A 25,128-nucleotide genomic window follows, 5' to 3' on the forward strand; every position below is an offset into this window, starting at 1 on the left:
CGTGCATCGTTTGCTGACTGGGGAAAAAAAAAAATGTAGTAGATGAATCTGATTCTACCGATATGTTACGAGCAAGACGAATAAGCTGTGTGGAGAGCTAAACCTCGCCCAAGCAACATTACGTTGGGGAGAGACCGAGGCGGAAACTTCTGGCAAGCGCTGTACGAGGGAAAAAAAAAAGTTCAAATGGGTCTGAGCACTTTGGGACTTAACTTCTGAGGTCATCAGTCCCCTAGAACTTACAACTACTTAAACCTAACTAACCTAAGGACATCACAAACATCCCTACCCGAGGCAGGATTCGAACCTGCGACCGTAGCGGTCGCTCGGTTCCAGCCTGTAGCGCCCAGACCCACTCGGCCGCTTGGGCCGGCGCTGTACGAGTCAGAGCGACCTCTGACTTTACACTGTCAGGTCGACCACGCAGATGTCAACTATCCGAGCCACGTCCACTGTACTGGCCACTCTCTGCGCGCCCGCGCAACACTGCCGTCTTAGCAAGGAATTAATATTTACATTATTATTATTATTACTAATATTATTATTATTATTATCCTTATTAGATATGAACAGATCAAACACCGTCCGATCAGACCTTGAAAGCCCAACGCTACCGACCGGCCGCCGTGTCATCCTCAGCCCTTAGACATCGCCGGATGCGGATACGGAGGGGCGTCTGGTCAACACACCGCTCTCCCGATAGTTGTCAGTCTTCGCCGCTACGTCTCAGTCAAATTGCTCCGCAATTGGCCTCACAAGGGCTGAGTGCACCAATGGAAAATGCTCCTGTCATAGCACCATAAAGGTCAATGTGTCATGGGTAGAACTAGGAATGCAAAAGAAACGAACGAGCTTTTCTACTTATTTGGCAGCTTCAAAAACATTCAAATCAAAACATTTCGACATATTCGCGCTTTTTAACGATTTGGCTCTACTTCCCCATCACAGAGAGCTCTCTTAGACGCAAGGTGATGCACACCTGCATCTTGCAGTTTGTAGGCGACAGCCTCTGATCCTGTGCGCAAAATCCGGAAGATTCGCCAGCCATGGTAAAGAGTATATTGTATAATATTGTATGGCTGAGGAGCATACAAGAAATAGCTAAAATAGTTCCCATGAGATGGGGGGATACTATTTCTAGGAGTGGATTAAAAACGCAGATACGTCAAGCTGTTTTGGTTTGAATTACTTTGAAGCTGCCAGATATGTCGTGAAGCTAGTTCCCTTGTTTTTCGCGTCCAATTCTGCCCAGGTCATATTTGCCTTTTTTGTGCTATGACAGGAGCATATACACTACTGGCCGTTAAAATTGCTACACGAAGAAGAATTGCAGATGATAAATGGGTATTCATTGGACAAATATATTGTACTACAACTGACATGTGATTACATTTTCACGCAATTTGGGTGCATAGATCCTGAGATATCAGTGCCCAGAAGAACCACCTCTGGCCGTAATAACGGCCTTGATACGCCTGGGCATTGAGTCAAACAGAGCTTGGATGGCGTGTACAGGTACAGCTGCCCATACAACTTCAACACTATACCACAGTTCATCAGGAGTAGTGACTGACGTATTGTGACGAGCCAGTTGCTCGGCCACGATTTACCAGACGTTTTCAATTGGTGAGAGATATGGAGACTGTGCTTGCCAGAGCAGCAGTCGAACATTGTCTGTATCCAGAAAGACCCGTACAGGACCTGCAACATGCGGTCGTGCATTATCCTACTCAAATGTAGAGTTTCGCAGGGATCGAATGAACGGTGTTCCACATATATGAAATGTAACGTCCACTGTTTAAAGTGCCGTCAATCAGAAAAAGAAGTGATCGAGCCGTGTAACCAATGGCATCCCATACCATCACGCCGGGTAATACGCCAGTATGGCGATGACGAATACAGGCTTCCAATGTGCGTTCACCGCGATGTCGCCAAACACGGATGCGACCATCATTATGCTGCAAACAAAACCTGGATTCATCCGAAAAAAATAACGTTTTGCCATTCGTGCACCCAGGTTCGTCGTTGAGTACACCATCGCAGGCGCTCCTGTCTGTGGTGAAGCGTAAAGTGTAACCGCAGCCATGATTTCCAAGCTGATAGTCCATGCTGATGCAAACGTCGTCGAACTGTTCGTGCAGATGGTTGTTGTTTTGCAAACGTCCCCATCTGTTGACTCAGGGATCGAGACGTGGCTGCACGATCCGTTACAGCCATGCGGATAAGATGCCTGTCATCTCGACTGCTAGCGATACGAGGCCGTTGGGATCGAGCACGGCGTTCCGTATTACCCTCCTGAACCTACCGATTCCATATTCTCCTAACAGTCATTGGATCTCGACAACGCGAGCAGCAATGTCGTGATACGATAAACCGCAATTGCGAAAGGGTACAATCCGACCTTCATCAAAGTCGGAAACGTGATTGTACGCATTTCTCCTCCTTACACGAGGCATCACAACAACGTTTCACCAGGCAACGCCGATCAACTGCTGTTTGTGTATGAGAAATCGGTTGGAAACGTTCCTCTTGTCAGCACGTTGTAGGTGTCGCCACCAGCCAACCTTGTGTGAATGTGCTGAAAAGCCAATCATTTGCATATCACAGCATATTCTTCCTGTCGATTAAATTTCGCGTCTGTAGCACGTCATCTTCGTGGTGTAGCAATTTTAATGGTCAGTGGATTATATATGTGTGTGAAGGGCGCGCGCGAGTCGTGCGCTCTTGTGTGTGTGTGTGTGTGTGTGTGTGTGTGTGTGTGTGCGTGCGTGCGTGCGTGTGTGTGCGTGTGAAGCGCAAACGTAATGGTACGTTGGCGGCAAAACCTTGATATAATACCACGTTATTTAAAGCAGAACGCTGTAGGGATGTGCTGCACTACTGTGGCGCGGGAATTTCTATATATCACAGGACCTGCAAACAAATAAAAAAAAATGTTATGTGATTTTACTTTTTCCAAGGTGATAACTAAATCTTTACGACTATCCCTCCCTGCGAACGTTGACTTGAGAGGAATCTTGGCTGAATCATGGAGTGTTTGACGATGCAGTCTTGTGCCACCCTCAGAACGCTCGTGTGCATTGGGCTGTCAACTCCAGTTCGAGACCTGTCCAGGACAATCTAATTAACTGCGCCACAGGGGTACAACAATTACACTTCTTTCCTGGAGCTGGCGAGGGTGGCCAAGACGGTGCGCAAGCTATTGTCGCGCTAGCGCGAGGGGGGGGGGGGGGGCGCTCCCAGCTTCCCCCCACGTAGCTTCGGCCGGAGCCGGCACGTCGCAGTTAAGTGGTGGCGCAGCGCCGGCGGTGTTTGTTGTTGCACGTGGCGGCCGCTAGGTGGCTCTGACAGCGGCGTGATTACATTATGCCTCGGCGGGCTGCGCTGTTCTCGGGCCATAATTGAGAGCTCGCCAGACGGAAAATGAGATTTTCCAGCGGCGCCGGCAGCGCCAGTTTCCCTTTCTGGCCCGTCCCCCTCGTACTCCCAAACACCGCTCAGTAACACTGGTCGCAATCCCTTTTTAGCCCTGCACAATCGCGGACCACCTACGACCGTAGTTCCATGTGTGCACTTTGCCTTCTAGAACTGGCTATGATATACAGGGCGGTCCATTGATAGTGACCGGCCAAATATCACACGAAATAAGCATCAAACGAAAAAGCTACAAAGAACGATTCTCGTCTAGCTTCAAGGGGGAAGTTAGATGGCGGAACGGTTGGCCTGCTAGACGGCGCTGCCATAGGTCAAACTGATATCAACTGCGTTTTTCAAAAATAGGAACCCCCATTTTTTTATTACATATTCGTATAGTACGTAAAGAAATATGAATGTTTTAGTTGGACCACTATTTTCGCTGTGTGGTAGATGGCGCTGTAATAGTCACAAAAGTACAAGTATGTTGTATCACGTAACATTCCGTCAGTGCGGACGGTATTTGCTTCATGATACATTACCCATGTTAAAACGGACTGTTTACCATTTGCGGAAAAGGTCGATGTCGTGTTGATGTATGGCTATTGTGATCAAAATGCCCAATGGGCGTGTGCTATGTATGCTGCTCGGTATCCTGGACGACATCATCCAGATGTCTGAACCGTTCGCCGGATAGTTAGGTAATTTAAGGAAACGGGAAGTTTTCAGCCACATGTGAAACATCAATCCACGACCTGCAACAAATGATGATGCCCAAGTAGGTGCTTTAGCTGCTGTCGTGGCTAATCCGCACATCAGTAGCAGATAAATTGCGCTAGAATCGGGAATCTCAAAAACGTCGGTGTTGAGAATGCAACATCAACATCGATTGCACCCGCACCATATTTCTATTCACAAGGAATTGCATGACGACGACTTTGAACGTCGTGTACAATTTTGCCACTGGGCACAAGAGAAATTATGGGACGCTGACAGATTTTTTGCACGCGTTCTATTTAGCGACGAAGCGTCATTCACCAACAGCGGTAACGTAAACCTGCATAATATGCACTACTGGGCAACGGAAAATCCACGATGGCTGCGACAAGTGGATCATCAGCGACCTTGGAGGGTTAATGTATGGTGCGGCATTATGGGAGGAAGTATAATGGGCCCCCATTTTATCGATGGAAAACTAAATGGTGCAATGTATGTTGATTTCCTACGTAATGTTCTACCGATGTTCCTACAAGATGTTTCACTGCATGACAGAATGGCGATGTACTTCCAACATGGTGGATGTCCGGCACATAGCTGGCGTGCGGTTGAAGCGGTATTGAATAGCATATTTCATCACAGGTGGATTGGTCGTTACCCGGATCTGACGACCCCTGATTTCTTTCTGTGGGGAAAGTTGAAGGATATTTGCTATCGTGATCCACCGACAACGCCTGACAACATGCGTCAGCGCATTGTCAATGCATGTGCGAATATTACGGAAGGCGAACTACTCGTTGTTGAGAGGGATGTCGTTACACGTATTGCCAAATGCATTGAGGTTGACGGCCATCGTTTTGAGCATTTATTGCATTAATGTGGTATTTACAATTAATCATGCTGTAACAGCATGCGTTGTCAGAAATAAGTTCATAAAGGTACATATATCACATTGGAACAACCGAAATAAAATGTTCAAACGTATCTACGTTCTGCACTTTAATTTAAAAAGCCTACCTGTTACCAGCTGTTCGTCTAAAATTGTGAGCCATATGTTTGTGACTATTACGGCGCCATCCATCACAAAGCGAAAAAAGTTGTCCAACTACAACATTCATATTTCTTTACGTACTACACGAATATGAAATAAATAATGGGGGGTCCTTTTTACAAAAACGCAGTTGATATCCGTTTGACCTATGGCAGCGCCACCTAGTGGGCCAGCCATAGCGGCGTCTGGTATCCCCCTTCAAGCTAGACAAGTTTCGTTCTTTGTAGTTTTTTCGTTTGACGCTTATTTCGTGAGATATTTGGCCCGGTTTCGACCAATGGACCACCCTGTATACTGGAGCGTGGTCAATGTGAAACCGGCCAGAAAACATTTCGTGCACCTTAAGATAGGCAACCCAGCTTATTTCATTCACCCCCAGTGCAGATAATGTCAGATTGCCTAATCGTATAAATCGCATCAAATATTTTCCGGGCAAGTTTTATTTTTCCCACTGAGTATGTAAACTGTCAACTTCTACAGAAACAAGGATGTTGAATCTTTGTGCCCAATTTTAATTTTATATCACTGTTAATCACAGCACATACATTCATTGCTTTAAAAAGACGTTGGTAAACATTTGCAATAATAGGCTACACCAAATGTCTGAAAATTGCGTAAAGATGCCGATGTTCCATTTTCTCCAAGCAAAAGCGGGCAGTATGGACAGATTTCTGAGTTATGCACGTAATTTCGTTTTGTTATTAAGACTGTTATTATTATCATTTTGTCATCAGTCTCCTGCATCGTTTGATGTGGTCCACCACCAGTTGCTCTCTTTCTCCATTATTTGCTTGACGTATTCCAATCTCTGTCCTCCTCTACAGTTTTTACCCTCTACATCTCCCTCTAGTACCATGGAAGTTGTTCCCGGAACTCGTAACCATTGTCGTTTTGCCTGTCCCGTCTTCTTGTCAGCGTTTTTCATATATTTCTTGCTGATTCTGCAGAGAACTACCTCGTTCCTTACCTTATCAATCCACCTAATTTTCACCATTCTTCTGTAGTACCACTTCTCAAATGCTTCGGTTCTCTTCTGTTCTGGTTTTCCCACAATCCATGTTTCACTGCTTCATACAATGCTGTGCTGCAAACGTACATTCTGAGAAATGTCTTCCTCCAGTTAAGGCATATGTTTGATCGTAACAGACTTCACTTGGCTAGGTAGCCATTTGTGTCAGTGCTAGTCCACTTTTTATTTCCACATTCCTCCGCCTGTTATTTTGCTGCCTAACGAGCAGCATTCGTTAACTCAGTCTACTTCGTGATACCCAGTTTTGATGTTAAGGGTCTTGCTGGTCTCATCTCTGCTACTTCTCATTACATTCGTCTTTCTTCGACTTACTCGCAATCCATATTCCGTACTCATTAGACTGATCATTCCATTCAATAGATCCTCTATCTCCACTTTCCTTGAGGATAGCAATATCATTGATATCCTTTCAGCCTTAATTTTAATTCCATTCTTGAACCTTTCTCCTATTTTCCTCATTGCTTCTTCGATGTATAGAATGAACAGTTGAGGCGGAAGGCTACTTCCCTGTCTTACACGTTTTTTAATCCCAGCACTTTATTCTTGGTCTTCTACTTTTATTGTTTCCTCTTGGTTCTTGCACGTGTTGAGTATTACCCTCCTTTCTCTATACCTTACTACTATTTTTCGCACAATTTCGAAAATCTTGCACCAAATGATATTGTCGAAAACATTTTCCAAGTCGATAAATCATATGATTTGTCTTCAGTACTTTCCTTCCTTTAATTTTCACCTAACTGTTTGGATGTATTTAACTAAATACATTCTCAGGCATAAAGGCATTGTGATATAATGACACAGTAGTAGTGCCAGAGTTTTGCATATATGGAAATAGACTTCTTATTACAGTCGTTTTGTTCACTGAAAAGATACTTCCATTTTCCTTGGCCTTGCTAAGTTACCTTCTTTGTCCATAACATTTGGTTATATTACATCACCTAGATATTTAAATTTGGTAGCCTTTTATATTCCTCCATAATAAGTACCTGTGTATTTCTGTGCGTCCTTTGCATCGGTTTGGATTACGTAGAAATGTTGGAACACACGAGGTAATACTGACTCTACGACTTATCTTAGAGGATAGGTTAAGGAAAGGCAAACCTACGTTTCTAGCATTTGTAGACAAAGCTTTTGACAATGTTGACTGGAATACTCTTTCAGATTCTGAAGGTGGCAGGGGTAAAGTACAGGGAGCGAAAGGGTATTTACAATTTGTACAGAAACCAGATGGCAGTTATAAGAGTCGAGGGGCATGAAAGGGAAGCGTTGGTTGAGAAGGGAGTGAGACGGGATTGTAGCCTATCCCCGATTTTATCCAGTCTTTACACTGAAGAAGCAGTAAAGGAAACCAAAGAAAAATTTGGAGTAGGAATTAAAATCCATGGAGAAGAAATAAAAACGTTGAGGTTTGCCGACGACATTAGTATTCTGTCAGAGATAACACAGGACCTGGAAGAGCAGTTGAACGGAATGGACAATGTTTTGGAAGGAGGATATAAGATGAACATCAGCAAATGCAAAACGAGGATAATGGAATGCAGTCGAATTAAATCAGGTGATGCTGAGGGTATTTGATAGGATTACCTTCAGGCATAAGGAAGATCACTGTTTATATAAGAAAGGGGAAAGGTTGTTACAGAAAGTCTCTAAAAATTCATGGCCGATTTACTTCAAGTTTCCACGCGAGCAGCCGGCCGCGGTGGACGAGGGGTTCTAGGCGCTTCAGTTTGGAACCGCGCGACTGCTACGGTCGCAGTTTCGAATCCTGCCTCGGGCGTGGATGTGCGTGATGTCCTTAGGTTAGTTAGGTGTAAGTAGTTCTAAGTTCTAGGGGACTGATGACCTCAGATGTTAAGTCCCATAGTGCTCAGAGCCGTTTTTTTCTGCGCGATCCTCTAATGAACATTTGGGGGGACATAAGCTATATATACTCAATATGGGGGAAACGTTCTGCCAACCATCTCGAAAAGTTATACTGCATTGCAGATACATTACTTTAACTTGCAATTTAAGAAAGAATCAAAGCATAATCAATTATGTAACTGTTATTGCTAAACTTTTCGTTTGATATTGGTGAACATTTGCGAAAGTCAGAACCGGGAGCGTAGAACCTGATTTTTATGAATGTCGCAGGTGAAGATTTATTCATCTGTCGTATTCAGTTGACACCCAACGATTCAAATATGCCCTTCAATTTGAAGCGACTCCAGCTTCCCACGTGGCTTGTATTTTATATGAGTTTAACAAGGCACAGGGCCAATCACTTTCTGTGGCAGCTATTAAACATCCCGAGTAATGCCGGGTACTGCAGCTAGTGTTAAATATTCATTTATTTTGCCAGTCCTGCAAAAGAAACGAAGCCTGATGACGAAGCTACGGCTTCGAAATGTACCTTGGCATCGTAAATATGCTGCTGAAAATATACTGGGCGCATTTTATTATCAAGCTTTCCGAATATTTTACGGCACGCAAATGTCTGCATAAAGCAAACACTGCGCTAGTGGCTGGTTCCGATACAGGAGTCTGCGGCGGATGCGCTAGGTTTTAGCCCAGACCACGCCGGCCTCGGTATTCTGCTGTTTTCGGCGTCCGCCCCCTGGCTGGTGGCGGCTGGCCATTGTCATCTCGTCGGGATGTCACCCACCTCCCGGGTACCTCTCGGGGAGAGAAAAGAAACGGGACTGGAAAAAAAAGAAAGGCGGAGGAGCTCTTTCAGGCGCTCCTAGGAGTTCCGGGAAGCGCGGCCAGGTACTTTTCAGCAAATTTCGGCAGCCTCCGCCGGGAGAACGGTAGCCCGAACCGCGCAGCGACGTATTGAATATCTCCGCCAGCCCCGAGCGACTTAGTTTGGTAGGCGGCGCGTGTTTAAAAGCGGGACGTACTTCGTTAGCGGCCGGAGTCGTCTTTCAGAGCTCGAGACGGTGGCAGTTCGTTGACCTGCCAAGGCCGAAATGAGAGATACTCTAGCGGCCCAACAGGTTTACCCGGATGGGTTGAGTGAGCGCTGACGTCTGCTCCTCGCGAGCCTCTCGTCCCAGGCTCGAAAGAGGGCGCAACCAGGCACTTGTGTGCTAGACAGCCAAAAACGTAGTCAGGCGCAGATCCGGAGAGTTGTCATTATAACTATGACACTTCCCTAAAAATAAAAATAAAAAAGTAAAAGTAAAAAGTCAGTGAATGATGACACAACGTAGGCTTTCACGGACGGCGTCTTCTTCATGGAAACTTCCGGGCTGAGAGGCTTTGGTCGATGCATAAAACTGTTTCGACGTTTCGTTTCCAACTGCGCGAGGCATCTTCCGAGTGGAACGGCTACTGTTAATTAGGCCTAAACGCACAGAGGGCACCAGTATAGATCACTTAATGCCGACTGTGTATCTCTGGTAGGAATCATCATTCTCGATTAAAAATACTGGATTGTCATTCTATTGGCGCAAAGTCGTCATCCATATTTTATCTGACTTCATACCAGCTTTTCTATTAAAATTATTATGGCGTTTGTGAATTTCTGTCGCTTCTCAATACATGCGTGCATGATAATGCCATGCCCTTGTTAAGAGCCGGCCGGTGTGGCCGTGCGGTTCTAGGCACTTCAGTCTGGAATCGCGTGATCGCTACGGTCGCAAGTTCGAATCCTGCCTTGGCATGGATGTGCGTGATGTCCTTAGGTTAGTTAAGTTTAAGTAGTTCTAAGTTCTAGGGGACTGATGACCTCAGATGTTAAGTCTCATAGTGCTCAGAGCCTTGTTAAGACGCTCATCTCAGTGAATTTTATTTTGGTGTTCCCGTCTGGAAAAACATGTTCTGCTAAGGCCGATGTTTCGGAATGTCCCAAACGAGAGTTCCTTTTGTCTTCCGCTCTGCTGATGTTGACATGTTTGGGAAACACCGAAAAATCGGCCGTACAGAACATGTTTCTCGATATGGGAATCATGGAATAAAATTCGGTGAGACTAGCAAGGACGTCGCATTATCGTGCACGCATGTAGAGAGAAGCAATACAAATGCCACAATAATTTTAATAGAAGTGAAGAAGGTTTGAAAGTAGATAAAATATAGATGTCGGGTTTGCACCAACAGAATGACAAGCCATTACTTTTAACCGAGAATGATGACGCCATCCAGAGATAGTCACGAAGTCGGCATCGCGTGAAGTATAGTGGTGCCCTCTACTCGCTCTGTAAATGCTATATCATTGGAACAGCGCAAAGTTCCACGGGACTGGAAGAAGGCCCAGGTCATAGCAATCTATAAAAAGGGGAGAAAATCGGATGCACATAATTACCGGCCTATTTCACTGACATCGATTTGTTGTAGAATCATGGAACATATTTTGTGTTCAGGCATAATGACCTTTCTAGACTCTGAGAAGCTCATCTGCAGAAACCAGCACGGTTTTAGGAAACAGCCGGCCGGTGTGGCCGAGGAGTTCTAGGCGCTTCGGTCTGGAACAGCGCGACCGCTACGGTCGCAGGTTCGAATCCTGCCTTGGGCATGGATGTGTGTGATGTCCTTAGTTAGGTTTAAATTGTTCAAAGTTCTAGGGGACTGATGATCTCAGATGTTACGTCCCATAGTGCTCACAGCCATTTCAACCATGTCTCATGCGAGACACAGCTGGCCCTTTAAGTGCATAATATACAACAGGCTCTAGATACCGGCTCCCAGGTTGATACCATATTTCTCAACTTTCGAAAGGCGTTCGACTCAATTCCGCACTATCGCTTGCTACAAAAAGTTCGCGCTTACGGTCTATCCGATGACATATGCGTTTGGATAGAAAGTTTTCTAACAGACAGGGAGCAGTATGTCGTCCGGAACGGGGTGACTTCAACAGAAACAAGCGTAACTTCAGGTGTGCCCCAGGGCAGCGTATTAGGTCCTTTGCTTTTTACGATTTACATAAACGATCTGGTTGATGATATTGACAGCGGCCTGTTTGCCGATGATGCTGTAGTCTACAGGAAAGCAGTATCACCCGAAAGTTGTGAACAAATCAATGAGGATTTGCAGAACATAAATGCGTGGTGTAATGACTGGCTGTTATCTCTCAATATTAGTAAGTGTAACCTACTGCGTATAACACGCGAAAATCCCCATTAATGTAAGAGTACAAAATAAATGCCCAGTCTTTGGAAGCGGTAACGTCCGTCAAGTATCTGGGTGTGACTATTCGAAATGATCTCAAATGGAATGGTTAGATTACACAAGTAACGGGTAAGACGAAGTCTAGATTGCGGTTAATTGGTAGAATCCTGAAGCGATTCAGTCCTTCAACAAAGGAAATAGTTTACTTACGTCAGTTCGTCCAGTCTGGAGTATTGTTCTGTATGGGACCCTTACCATTTGGGTCTGATTTAAGAGATTGAGAAGGTCCAAAGAAGAGCGGCAAGATCCGTGACTGGTAAATTTAGCCATCGCGAGAGCGTTACAAGTCTCATAGAAAGTTTGAAGTTGGACACACTTGCAGATAGACGGCGCACCAAACAGAAGGGGCTGCTCACTAAATTCCGAAATCCGATCTTCACCGAGGATGTAAAGCATATATTATCACCACCAACTTTCAAATCGCACAATGATCACCATTCAAAGATAAGGGAAATAAGAGCTCGTACTGAGGCGTTCAGACAGGGGCTTTACCCTCGCGCGATCCGTGAGTGGAACAGGAAAGGGGGGGGGGGGGGATATGACTTTGGCTCGAATTGTGCCCTCCGCCTCACACCGCTTGGTGCCTAGCGGAATATGTATGTAGATGTAGATGTAGATGTACCCCTCAAGCTTTGGTGGCAGTAGCCGTTGTACCTCGGAAGTTGTCTGCCGCAGATAGAGACGAAATGCCGGAAACAGTTTTATACATCGATCACTGCCTCTCACTCAGGGAGTTTTAACTGAAGAATCAGTAAATATTTATATTCTTACGCATGCCAATTTCCAAATTTCTCAGCTAACCTTCAGAAAATAAAGTGGCGCCAAAACTAATAACCTCGAAGATGCCAAGGAATGCTAGAAACTGTAAGCTACGTCTAACGCAGGATGCTTTCGGTTGCTAGGCAGAGGGCCTGCCCACATGGATGGACTTAGTGCCCAATACTACGAAGAGAAGAGTCTAGCCAGGGAAATGCGCACATTCTCAGACCATTAGCTGCCGTGTAAAACAAATTAGGCATTGGTCAAGAGTCCGCAGGTAGAACCGGCAACCAAGGTGAGTAACGCAAGACAGAAAGGATCTTCCATTAAAAAGAAAAAAAAAAGAAAATCTGACTTCTCGAACGTAGGCGGAAATGAGTGAAAGAAATAACATCCCCTGATTTACACGCCCTGGTAGCCGTAGTGTGCCGACGAGTAGTTATAAGTTAAAACCGGTAATGGTAAATCCACACTTTGAGTTTTATTTTGAGTAAATTTTAATTTTGTCGAAGTTATGAGAGTTTGTTGTCTTTATATGGAGTGAGAAAAATAAAACTGGACCGGAAAAATGTTCATGTACCTTAAGATAGGCGACCCAACTTACATTTTCCACACCTGGGACACTGAGGTAACAAAGGTCATGGGATACCGTCCAGTATCGTGTCGGCCCTTCTTTTGGCCAGTGTAGTGCAGCAGCTCGACTTGGCATACACCCACCAAGTCGTTGGAAGCCCCTACAGAAATAACGCGCCTCGCTGCCTGTAAAGCCATCTATAATTGCGAAAGTGTTGCCGCTAATTTTGTGCGCGAACTGATCTCTCGCTTATGTCCCATAAATGTTCCATGGACTTTTGTCTGGCGATCTCGGTGGACAAACCGTTCGCTCGAATCGTCCAGAATGCTCTTGAAACCAATCGCCAATAGTTGCGGCCCTGTGAGGTGGCACCTTGACATCCATAACAGTTCCATCGTTGTATGGGAACATGAAGTAAATGAATAGCTACAAATGATCTCCAAGTAGCCGAACATAACCATTTCCAATCAATGGATCAGAGAACCCAAACCATTCCATTAAACCCAGCCCACACCATTATGGTTTCACCACCAGCTTGCACAGTGCCTTGTTGACAACTTGGGTCCATGGCTACGTGGGGTTTGCGCCACACTCGAACCCTACCCTCAATTCTTACCTACTGAAATCAGAACTCATCTCACCAAGCCACAGTTTCCCAGTCGTCTAAGATCCAACCGACGCTGCAGGCGATGTGTTGTTAAGCAAAGGCGCTCGCTTCTGTTGTCTGCTGCCATAGCCCATTAAAGCACAATTTCGCCGCACTGTCCTAAACAGACACGATCGTCGTACGTCCCACATTGATTTCTGTGGTTATTTCATCAGTGTTGCTTGTCCGTTAGCACTGACAACTATACGCAAACCCGCTGCTCTCGGTCGTTAAATGGAGGCCATCAGCCACTTCGTTGTCCGTGGTGAGATGTAACGGCTGGAATTTGATATCCTCGGCACACTCTTGACAGTGTGGATTTCAGAATATTGAATTCCCAACGATTTCCGGAATGGAATATCTCATACGTTAGCTTCAACTACCATTCCGCGCTCAGAGCAGCTAATTCCCGCCGTGCGGCCATAATCGCGTCGAAACTCTTTTCACCTAAATCACCAGACTTCGGTGCTCCGCCCGTGCACTGTTCTTTTATAATCTGTGTAATCGACGCTAAACCATCTGTATACGTGCATATCGCTATCCCATGACTTTTAGTCACCATGGTGTAAGCTGAGTTGAATTCTTAGCTTTCAAATGCGCTATTTCCCTGAAATGCAATTTCTTGAAAGATTTGCTAACCATTCGTATCAAGAACTGATGTAAATGAATAAGTCTTACATTAGCACGTTTTGTATGTTATGGTGTTACTAAATGTTTTTATCTATTACACTGAAACATGGTATAAATTTTATTATTATTAAAATCTTAAGCAGTTGTGCACATTGCAAGTGGCGGATGACAAGATGTACTTCAAAGTGGGGTGGGGGTGAAGACGGTAACAAACTCAACCCTTCCTCTTCAGAACCCAATTCGGAATCCGCGCCCGCAAGTACCTATGATGTAATTTGTCTCATTTATTTAGTCTTTCGGCAGGAGGCTGTGTCTCAAAACAATAGTAAACTGGAAATTTGTGGTAAGGCCTTATGGGACCAAACTGCTGAGGTCATCGGTCGGTAACTTACGCACTACTTAATCTAATTTTAAACTAAGTTACACTAAGGACAACATACGCACCCATGCCCGAGGAGGACTCGAACCTCCGACGGGAAGAGCCGCGCGGACCGTGACACTGCGGTCAAACCGCGCGGCTAGCCCGCTCGCCTGAAAACAATAGTCTTACACCTTAAGTTTAATCCAAACGGTAAAATACAAAGATGTGTACACACTTTCAGCACAGTGTTACTGAGATATGAGTACTCGTTCGTGGTAAGTGATCATTTTGGTTTAAGAAACTGTGACGTCAACGTTACGGTGTAGGACTACCTTTCGCATCCAGAGCAACCGAATCTTTCAGAGATGTCAGGAATATAAACCCTGATTGTCACCAGTATGATTTTGCACCTCACTTTGTCGAAACGTTGTCGCAAATTCTTGAGAAATGTTGGAGGAGGCTAGGAGTCCGTAATTTCCATATAGACCAAAATTACTCGCTGACATTCTAGTCTAGCGATTGCGGACTAGCTGTATTATCCTCTTCAGAACACTCGCATTTCAACAGCATGAAAAGATGCAGTATCAGCCTGGAAATCCATATTATACCGCGAACAGTATCTACGCCATTGATTGGACATGATCATCCAAAACTGACTCAAGCTACCATCCGATTCGGAGAGGCCGTAGAACACAGTGGTAATTATTAATACGGACACTGTTACTCTATCGTGCCTTACAGCTCGAACAGGACACTCAACATTTCGTGCTTCCGTTCTCGACAAGTAAACACGTCCTGTGGTAGGAAACTAGTAAAAGTAGACTAGTGGGAACACTTTACTTTTTAGCATAGGATGACGCCTTGTATGAAACGTAGCAGTCGCGCGGTTCCGGACTGGGCGCCTAGAACCGCTAGACCACCGCGGCCGGCGCGGTCACAGTTGAAAACTCCGTCCGAACGGGTCTCGGAAGACTCAGCGGTACGTATCGACAGCCGCGTCATCAACTTAGGCGTTACTGGATGCGGATATGGAGGGGCGGTAGGTCAGCATACCGCTCTCCCGACCGATGCCAGTTTTCGTGACCGGAGCTGCTACTTGTCAGTCAAGTAGCTCGCCGATTGGCCTCACAAGGGCTGAGTGCACCCCGCTTGCCAACAGCGCTCGGCAGAGCAAACGGTCACCCATCCAAGTGCTAGCCAAGCCATACAGAGCTTAACTACCGTCAACTGGCGAGAATCAGTGTTACAGCTGTGGCATGGCCGTTGGCAACAGCGTTGACAGTTGCCCGAGAGAAAATGAGTAGTTTTTTGATTTCGAAGGAGTGAGGGCATGGGGGGGGGGGGGGGGGGGATGATTTTGCGATCAGTAACAGAGCTAGACAGTAGGCACCACAGATGGGCGTAGAAATTGCGAATTCGCTATTTTATTGGACTTCAAACATTGTGGGGCAGTGCCTGTTAGCGGATGTTGTTAACTGATTGAACAGAACGGAATGTGAATGTCAAGTATCTTTTAGTCTGTGACAAATACGCTCTCAACAGCACGACGAATAGTCGCCTTAAAAACAATCAAAGATAGCGACTTATAATGATTCTCTCTGCCCTGCTCCGGAAATAAATAAAAAATGATAGTAATGTGAAAAGAAAAAAAATGAAGCAAATTTTCCGTACACTGAATAATGAAAAATACACACATCAAAAAAGTTTGTCATCACCCCGGTTCTTAGAACTCCTGTGGATATTGTACCATGTACACAGTCCCTTTGACTGTTCAGGGATGTCACTAAACCCGCCAAAATATGTAAAGATGTAAATAACCATGCATGAGCAACGCCTATTAGACGGAGGGGGTCCGACACCCGATCAGTTCCAGTCATTCCACAAGGAAGGAGGCACACGGCTCGTTTTGTCTGTAGTCCAGCCATGCCTAGGCGGTCAATACTGCAGTCCGATTGCGTCCGCATTGTTAGTTTGTGCCAGGAAAAGCTCTCAACAAGGGAAGTGTCCAGGAGTCTCAGAGTGAACCAAAGCGATGTTGTTCGGACATGGAGGAGATACCAAGAGACAGGAACTGTCGATGGCATGCCTCGCTCAGGCCGCCCAATGGCTACTACTGCAGTGGATGATAGCTACCTACGGATTATGGCTCGGAGGAACCCTGACAGCAACGCCACCATGTTGAATAATGCTTTTCGTCCAGCCACAGGACGTCGTGTTACGACTCATATTGTGCGCAATAGGTCGCATGAAGCGCAACTTCACTCCCGACGTCAATGGCGAGGTCCATCTTTTGCAACCACGACACCATGCATCGCGGTCCAGATGAGCCCAACAACATGCCGAATGGACCGCTCAGGAATGGCATCACGTTCTCTTTACCAATGAGTATCGCATATGCCTTCAACCAGACAATCGTCGGCGACGTGTTTGGAAGCAACCCGGTCAGGCTGAACGCCTTAGACGCACTGTCCAGCGAGTGCAAAAAGGTGGAGGTGCCCTGCTGTTTTAGGGTGGCATTATGTGGGGCCGACGTATGCCACTGGTGTTTATGGTAGACGCCGTAACGGATGTACGATACGTAAATGCCAATCTCCAACCGACAGTGCAACCATTTCGGCAGCATATTGGCGAGGCGTTCGTCTTCATGGCCGACAATTCACGCCCCCGTCGTGCACATCCTGTGAATGACTTCCTTCGTGATAACGACATCGCTCGACTAGAATGGCCAGCATGTTCTCCAGACATGAACCCTATCGAACGTACCTCGGATAGATTGAAAAGAGCTGTTTATGGACGACGTGACCCACCAACCACTCTGAGGGATCTACGCCGAATCGCCGTCGCGGAACGGACAATCTGGACCAACAGTGCCTTGATGAAATTGTGGATAGTACGCCACGACGAATACAGGTATGCACCAATGCTAGAGGACGTGCTACTGGGTATTTGAGGTACCGGTGTTTACAAAAACTCCGGACCACCATCTCTGAAGGTCTCGTTGTATGGTGGTGCTATATGTAATGTGTTGTTTCCATGAGCAATAAAAAGGGCGGAAATGATGTTTATGTTGATCTCTGTTGCAATTTTCTGTACAGGTTCCGGGACTCTCGGAACCGAGGTGATACAATATTTTTTTTTTTTTTTTGCTTTTTTATTTAAAACTAGCTTATAGCCTGCTGCTTCGCTCGCGGTTAATATTTCACACATTTACTCGATTCCTTAAAGAATCTGGGAGTTAGTGGCACTTCACTAAGTCTGATTCTTCAGTTCCCTGGAAATATCAATAATTTTAATACTCGTTTGGGCAAATTGTATCCCTCATTATGCTTAGCAAGTACGCAAACAGCACTTTTAGGAATTGTGAATTACTGTGCTGAGCATATTGCTATTATCAGAAAAGTCCTTTATGAGAATCAGTAGCCTTACTATTTCCTCAAAGACAACGTATTAACTTCTGCACATAGCAAAATATTCTTGGCGAATACGTTTCATTTTTCATGCTTTGTGTTAATTGCCAAAATATTATAGTGTTGTGCATTAATATTTTGTAGTATCTCTCCTATGCAAACTTTTATGAAGGTGTCGCTTATAAGTCTTATTCAGTCGATAACCGGTCATCAACGAACATCCTTATGTTTATTATTATTCAGTATTATGAAGTCAGTCAGCCCATTAGTCAGTTTGTGTACATCTGTAGTTAATCGGAGCTGCCATGATGTTAAATTTTAGCACTTGTGAAGTTTATGAGACCATCGCAGTGACCTGTGTTATTAAATTAATATGAATACATTACAAGAAAGCTGATCATCGTGTGCTTGGAATCAATAAATTGAAGAGACGGATAAAGTTAATTCATCAGTATTGTATGGATTGATTTAGTAACTGTTTAAACATCAAGTAAGCATACGAAGAACATTTGTAAAGACTGTTATCCAGGAGACTTAAGAGGCATAAAACCAAGTCGGTAATGCTTCATTTGGTTCGAAAAGGCATCTGCAACGACGCATGTTTCTGCAAAATACGTGACCTGCCTTTGTAACGTCTTCGCAGAAACATAGTGTACAGGAGCTTCTATTTTCTGAGTGCTTGGGCCCGCATTTGTCAGGCAGCGAAACAAGTTCATTGACCGCTACGTTTGTAGATCCACATGGCTAACGATGTTGAGAAGTCAGCCATCGAAACAGTTCCGGAATACCATTGAAGGAGGGCACTGCACAGAAACGCAAACGCAGTAGCAATAATAAAAAGTCAATATCATTTACGAATACAAAATTCTTTCAGAAGAAACGGTGACCTAATTTCATTGGATAACGAGGGGCCCCAAGCACAGAGAGCCACTGCTCGTTTAGCCATTACGTAAAACAACAGAGGAACAGGCACCTTAATTTTATTGAGTAACGAGATGACGGGCTGCTCGTTAAAGTGTTACGTAAAATAATTCGGTAACACGTAACGCTAGGATAAACACGGGGTGTTTTCAGTTTTCATAGCGCCTCGTTTCCTCTGGCGTTATTCCCTAATTTGGCTGTTGCACTTGATGTGAGGTCAACACAATGATTTACAAATCAATAAACACAGAGTTAAGACAGTTCTTTCTCTTAGTATGGAAAATTTAGCAGTGACACAATATTTTTAAAAAAATATATGCATTGCTTTTCTCATCAGAACAGAACGACATTCGAGGACGTCCTACGAAGAGCATTTGCACCAGCTACTGTGCATTAAAATAGAATGGAAGAACTAGTAAAAGCAGACATCGGGGAGATATGTTTGGTTTTCCTGAGAAATGTCGTAAGACTCTAGGCAATACGAGTTAACCTAGAAGATTTGTTAAAAGAAGGCAAACCTAGGTTTATGTCATTTGTGGATTTAAAGAAAGTTTTCACGAACTTGGCTCCCTGTAATTTGTCTCTTTTACCTCCAAAATTTCAAAGAGTGTAGTCCGTAGAACCGGACTCCAGTTACAACAGTCGAAGGACGTGAAACGGGACGGCCGGTCTGGCCAAGCGGTTGTAGGCGCTTCAGCGTGGAACCGCGCGACCGCTACGGTCGCAGGTTCGAATCCTGCTTCGGGCGTGGATGTGTGTGGTGTCCTTAGGTCAGTTAGGTTTAAGTAGTTCTAAGTTCTAGGGGACTGATGTCCTCACCGAGCGAGGGGCGCAATGGTTAGCACACTGGACTCGCATTCGGGAGGACGACGGTTCAATCCCGTGTCCAGCCATCCTGATTTAGGTTTTCCGTGATTTCCCTAAATCGTTTCAGGCAAATGCCGGGATGGTTCCTTTGAAAGGGCACGGCCCATTTCCTTCCCCATCCTTCCCTAACCTGAGCTTGCGCTCCGTCTGTAATGACCTCGTTGTCGACGGGACGTTAAACACTAAGCACCACCACCACTGATATCCGCAGATATTAAGTCCCATAAGTGCTCAGAACCATTTGAACGTGAAAGGGAAGCAGGATGTCATAAGGGAGTGAGACAGGGTTGTAGCTTAATTCCGACATAATTAAATGAGTAGATCGAGCAAGCTGTAAACGATACCAAGGAGCAATTTGGGAAGTTTATTAAAATTCAGAAGGAAGAATTAAAAATTATGAAGTTTACCCATGACATTGCAATTCTGTCCAAAACAGCGAAGGACTAAGAGCAGCATATGAATGTAATGGATAGTGTCTTGAAAAGAGAATATAAGACAAAAAATTAAATCAAGGTTATGAAGTGTAGGCTATTTAAATCAGCCGATGGTGAGCGAATTATATTAGGATGTGGGACACTAAAAGTAGTTCGTGAGTTTTTCTATTTCAGCTGATAAATAACTGATGATGGCTGAAGTAGACAGCATAAAAAAATGCCCGCTGGCAATTACCGGAAAAGGACACTCATGTTCAGGAAAAACAGAACACCTTGAACGGCTAGAGATAGGAAGTTCATATCCACAGCACATGTGCATTAGCATGTTCTGCAGAAATGATTAGCATTTCATCCATGTAGGCCCGCGGGTTTAAGGACACATCGATATCGCAGCCTCCGGCTCTCGATACCGCTATAAACCGAAAGTAATGGATTAGCGTGATCTGAGCAGGCGTCCAGGATGGCTCGCAGACGTATGCGCGAATCGTAGCGTCAAAATAGTGAGTTTGAAAGAGGGCGCATTATTGGCATGAGAGAATGTGATGCGTCCATCCGGCAAATTGCTGCTCATGTGGGACGAAGAGTTTCGGCAGTGCAATGGGTGTGTGCAGAATGGTTCCGCGAATGCCGTAGAACACTAGGAGATGGTCAGGTCGCACCACCCAGACCGCCCTCCCCCCCCCCCCCCCCCTCCCGAGAAGATTGACACCTCATTCGAATGGCAGTGCAGGACAGATGTGCGTCCTCCTAGACTCTGGCGCAACAGTGGAATAGTGTAACACATCGAACACTACAAGGGATGACTGTTTATTACACCATGAATTCCATGCGCGCCGTCCACTTTCCCGCCTAACTTTGAAGAATGCGCAGAAAAATGCTAGATGGCAGTGATGTATGGGACGACGTCTCCGGCGAAAGGACTGGCATCAGATCTGTTTGTATGAAAATGATGGCCGCATTTAGGTTCGCCTCAGACAGGGGAAGTGGCATCACAGTGACTGCATTCGCATAAGGCGTGTTTAGCGCCAACTCAAGCCCTCATGGTGTGTGTTGCTATTGGGTAGAACCACAAATCCCAGTTGGTGCGTGTCCAAAGCACTGTGGCCAGTATAGTCTACGTGAATGACATCCTGCAACCCGTAGCCATACCATTCCTGCACGTCACCCTAGACGCAATTTCTCAGCACGACAATGAACGAACTCATGTTGCTGCACGTACAAGTACCTTCTTAGTGTCACAGTATGCCAACCTTTTGCCCCGGCTTCCAGATCACCAAACTTGTCGCCAATCGAAAATATGTGGATATGGTGAAACGACAGGAGCAGCGCTGTGACCCAATGCCAACAGGTGAATGCAGTATGGCTGGCTATACCACAGGACGCCATTCGCGCCTTATATGCATCGATGTCATCACGCATGGAACAAGTTATCAGGGCCCTTGGCGGACCCTGTGTCTACTAGGCAACAGGAACAGGACACGTCATGAATCGAGGTGACCGAAATGCTAGTCATTTCTGGAGTACCTACTGTACTTGTCCGGTGAACATGAACGTCCTATCTGTACTCGTTCATGGTGTTCTGAGCGTTAGTTTCTTTAAAAAATAAAAATAAAAAAGATCTCTTTAAAGCTGTTTAACATCTAACTTAAATTTAAGTGTCGGGAAGTCTTATCTGGAGTGCAGCCTGAATCGACTTCGCAAAAAAAATCTGTAGCACAAGTTGACTAAGAGAGCGGAACGATTGATAGGACACATTCTCAAGCATCAAGGAGACAGCAGTTTGTAATGGAAGAAAGTGTGGAGGCTTGGGAGGCATACCATCCAACAAGCAGAGTGTCGAGACGTAAGGGGCAATCAAAAAGTTTACGTTCGAAGGCGCTCCTGCAGGATATACGCAAGGTACGCGGCTCCGAAGCGGGTATATAAGCACCGACATGAAGAACAGGAATTAGAATGACACTAGTATCTTTCCGACGTCCGTGCAGAAAATGTGGAAACGCATCCAAACAATACCAACCTGCTTTTATTATTTCCTTGGTAGATGTCCATCGGAATTAGAGTTTGGGGCAGCATGTCTGTTGAAAACCACACCACCACGAGAGGTGCCTCTGCTTCTTGATAACGCATGTCCCAATATCACAAATTGGTAAAGAAGAAGTTAAGCCAACTCAGTTGGGAGACACTCGAGATCCTACCCTATACTACTGATCCTACCCTATACTACTGATCCTACCCTGTAGTACTGATCTCCCCCGCCTTCGGTTCCTTAAAGAAGGCCGTGAAGGGTCAACGATTCATGTGGGACGATGATGTGCAGAAAGCAGCTATTGACTTTTTCCACCAGCAGGACACGGTGTTTAACGAAAGTGGTTTATTTTTTTAAAAAAGAAAAGGAGCTCTTTAAACCTACTTAACATCTAACTTTAATTTAACTGTCAGGAAGTCTTTTCTGGAGATATCTGGAGTGCAGCCTGAATCGACTGCTCTTCGGTTGGCTCTGAGCACTATGGGACTTAACTGCTGAGGTCATCAGTCCTCTAGAACTTAGAGCTACTTAAACCTAACTAACCTAAGGACATCACACACATCCATGCCCGAGGCAGGATTCGAACCTGCAACCGTAGCGGTCGCGCGGTTCCACACTGTAGCGTCTAGCACCGCTGGGTCACACCGGCCGGCGGTCTTCGGTTGGATGATTGCTTCAGTGCACACGGCGATATTGCCTGATTGTCATACCGACTCCGGACTGCGCGGCCTTTGAACGGAAACTTTTGATCGCGCCTCACAGTTCAGTAGGCTGATCAAAAATCAGAAATAAACAGAGGCAGTCGCGAGCCAGAGCTGTAGCATCAATAGAGAAGGTCGTAAGTGTAATACAAAATGAGAATACCAGGTAGTTGAACTGGAACGGCGTGTGATCGAAGGCGTGTACAGACTGCAAATGACGGCTTGGAGAGTTGCACGGGATTTAAAAAGTTGATTGACACTTGTCGGAACGGAGTTGGACGGAAAATTTACGAAAAATACCCGCCCCCCTAAAAAAAACGGTTCTTTAGAGAATCGAACTCCCTCGTATAAAATAGAAAAGGTTTAGGGCGCCCTATCTCCTGAATTATGTGTCGTACCATGATATTATTTTTCTTGTACATTTAGTGATATATTTGGAAACTGTGTTCCGAATTGAGTTAACAGTAAAGAAGTAATACATAAAGTCACGTCCTGATACTCAGCGAAAATGTAGTAAGCAATAAACATTTCGATTTTAGTATTAGCCGGCCGGAGTGGCCGTGCGGTTCTAGGCGCTACAGTCTGGAACCGAGCGACCTCTCCGGTCGCACGTTCGAATCCTGCCTCGGGCATGGATGTGTGTGATGTCCTTAGGTTAGTTAGGTTTAATTAGTTCTAAGTTCTAAGCGACTGATGACCTCAGAAGTTAAGTCGCATAGTGCTCAGAGCAATTTGATTTTAGTATTTTGTGAGGGGTGTCAGCGAGAAAAAGTTTCAAAATGGTTTGAAAGCTTGTTTGAAGTTCATTGGAAGTCACTAAGTGTTCTTAATGTGAAATACGGGATGAACAAAGTTTGAGTAATTTGCGCGTCGGGAAATATGCTGCCTCACGACATATACACTGTTTCTAAATTTTTGCTTGACTTATTGTATTAAACCGTTAATGAAAGATTATACCTCTTAATGAGAATATCATGACAGCACTTTACATTTTTAATTCAGTCAGTAATTACATGAAATACTGAAAATCAATTTTTATCGGCCCTGTAACTCATTAGATAGGCGGCCTGAAACTCCTACTGAGATCGAGTCATCCTTTCAGCCACTTATTACTCTACTTGGCATCCTGAAAAGTAATGCCTCCGGCGCTTTTATGTCAAAAGTTTTTAAAGTAAAACAAACTTTACTACGATTCTACATTTTCATGTCTCAACATAGTCACCCTGGCAACGAACACATTTCTCGTAACGAGAGACTGATTTGTTGATGAGACTGATTTGTTGATACCATCAATGTACAATGTAGAATGTTTCACTTTGCTGACAGAGCCACAACCTCACCTATGCTTGCACCGCTTCATGACTTTCAAAGTGAAGTCCTCGAAGGAATTCAAGTTTTGAAAACAACTGAAAATCGGACGGAGCAAAGACTGGACAATACGGAGTTTGATCGATTACAGCGAACCCAAGGCATCTGATTGTTGGAGATGACGCAGCGCTCGTGTGTTACCTGGCACTGTCGTGCTGAAGGAGACGGTGCTCTGTGTGGAAGAAGTCTTCGAATTCGTCCTTCCAGTTTTCCGAGGGTCTCGCAGTGCCTTACAGAGTACATGGTGGTGCCTGTAGCCATGAATTCCACACCTCGTACATCACAAAAGACTGTGAGCATGACTTTGCTGCTAATGGCATGGTCTTGAACTTTTTTGGGGGGGTCTGTGATTCTTTGTGACGGGAACCCGTTGATGCCCTCTTCTTATCGAGTTCAAAACAGTGAACCCGGATGTCACCTCGTGTCACAGTGTTGTTATGAAACCCATCACTCTCACGCCCAAAACGCAAAATAAATTGTTAGCATATGTCCAGTGTCCTCTGTTCCATGTCAGTAGTGATCATTCGAGACGCCCACCATGCATACAGTTTCGTATACCGCAGGTCTACAGTGATGTCCTGTACACACTCTCGTGATAAGTCACATTCATCTAGCGATTTTCTCTGACGAGTTCATTACCCCGATTCCGATGAGTCTCGTCGGTTGCCGTAAGTGGTCGCCCACTGCAAGCTCTGGAACACCCATTGATATTAGTACCACAGTGTCCTTCATTATGAGCACGAACAACCGAATGACGCACATTACTGATGTCGTTGCAGTTATCGCCATACACAGCTTCCATTTTTCTAAGGGATTTCAACTGGAGGAAGGTTTTCTGCGGTTAAAAACTCGATTACAGCACGCTGTTTCTCAGGCACCGACATAATTAAGTTACACACCGCCGTGTTACACCATGCAATTCAGAGCCCTCTAGCGGCAAAAGATTGCAACTGGCATCAGCGAAGCAGGAAAATCGACCATGTAAAATGCACGACATGTAATACCTCTAACTATATTGAGAATAGAATAATATATTCTGAGGCATTGCTTTTCAGCACACCGTCACACAAGGAA

The 25,128-nt window shown here is 45.2% G+C and overlaps 1 protein-coding gene across 4 annotated transcripts in view; it reads left to right on the forward strand.

The window, feature by feature from the left end:
* Positions 1 to 25,128, forward strand: part of LOC126336348 (solute carrier organic anion transporter family member 4A1) — an 840,769-nt gene that overhangs the window by 406,808 nt on the left and 408,833 nt on the right. The gene's annotated exons all lie outside the window — the stretch shown is intronic.

The sequence above is a fragment of the Schistocerca gregaria genome, chromosome 2, assembly GCF_023897955.1.
Source record: "Schistocerca gregaria isolate iqSchGreg1 chromosome 2, iqSchGreg1.2, whole genome shotgun sequence".
NCBI lineage: Eukaryota > Metazoa > Arthropoda > Insecta > Orthoptera > Acrididae > Schistocerca > Schistocerca gregaria.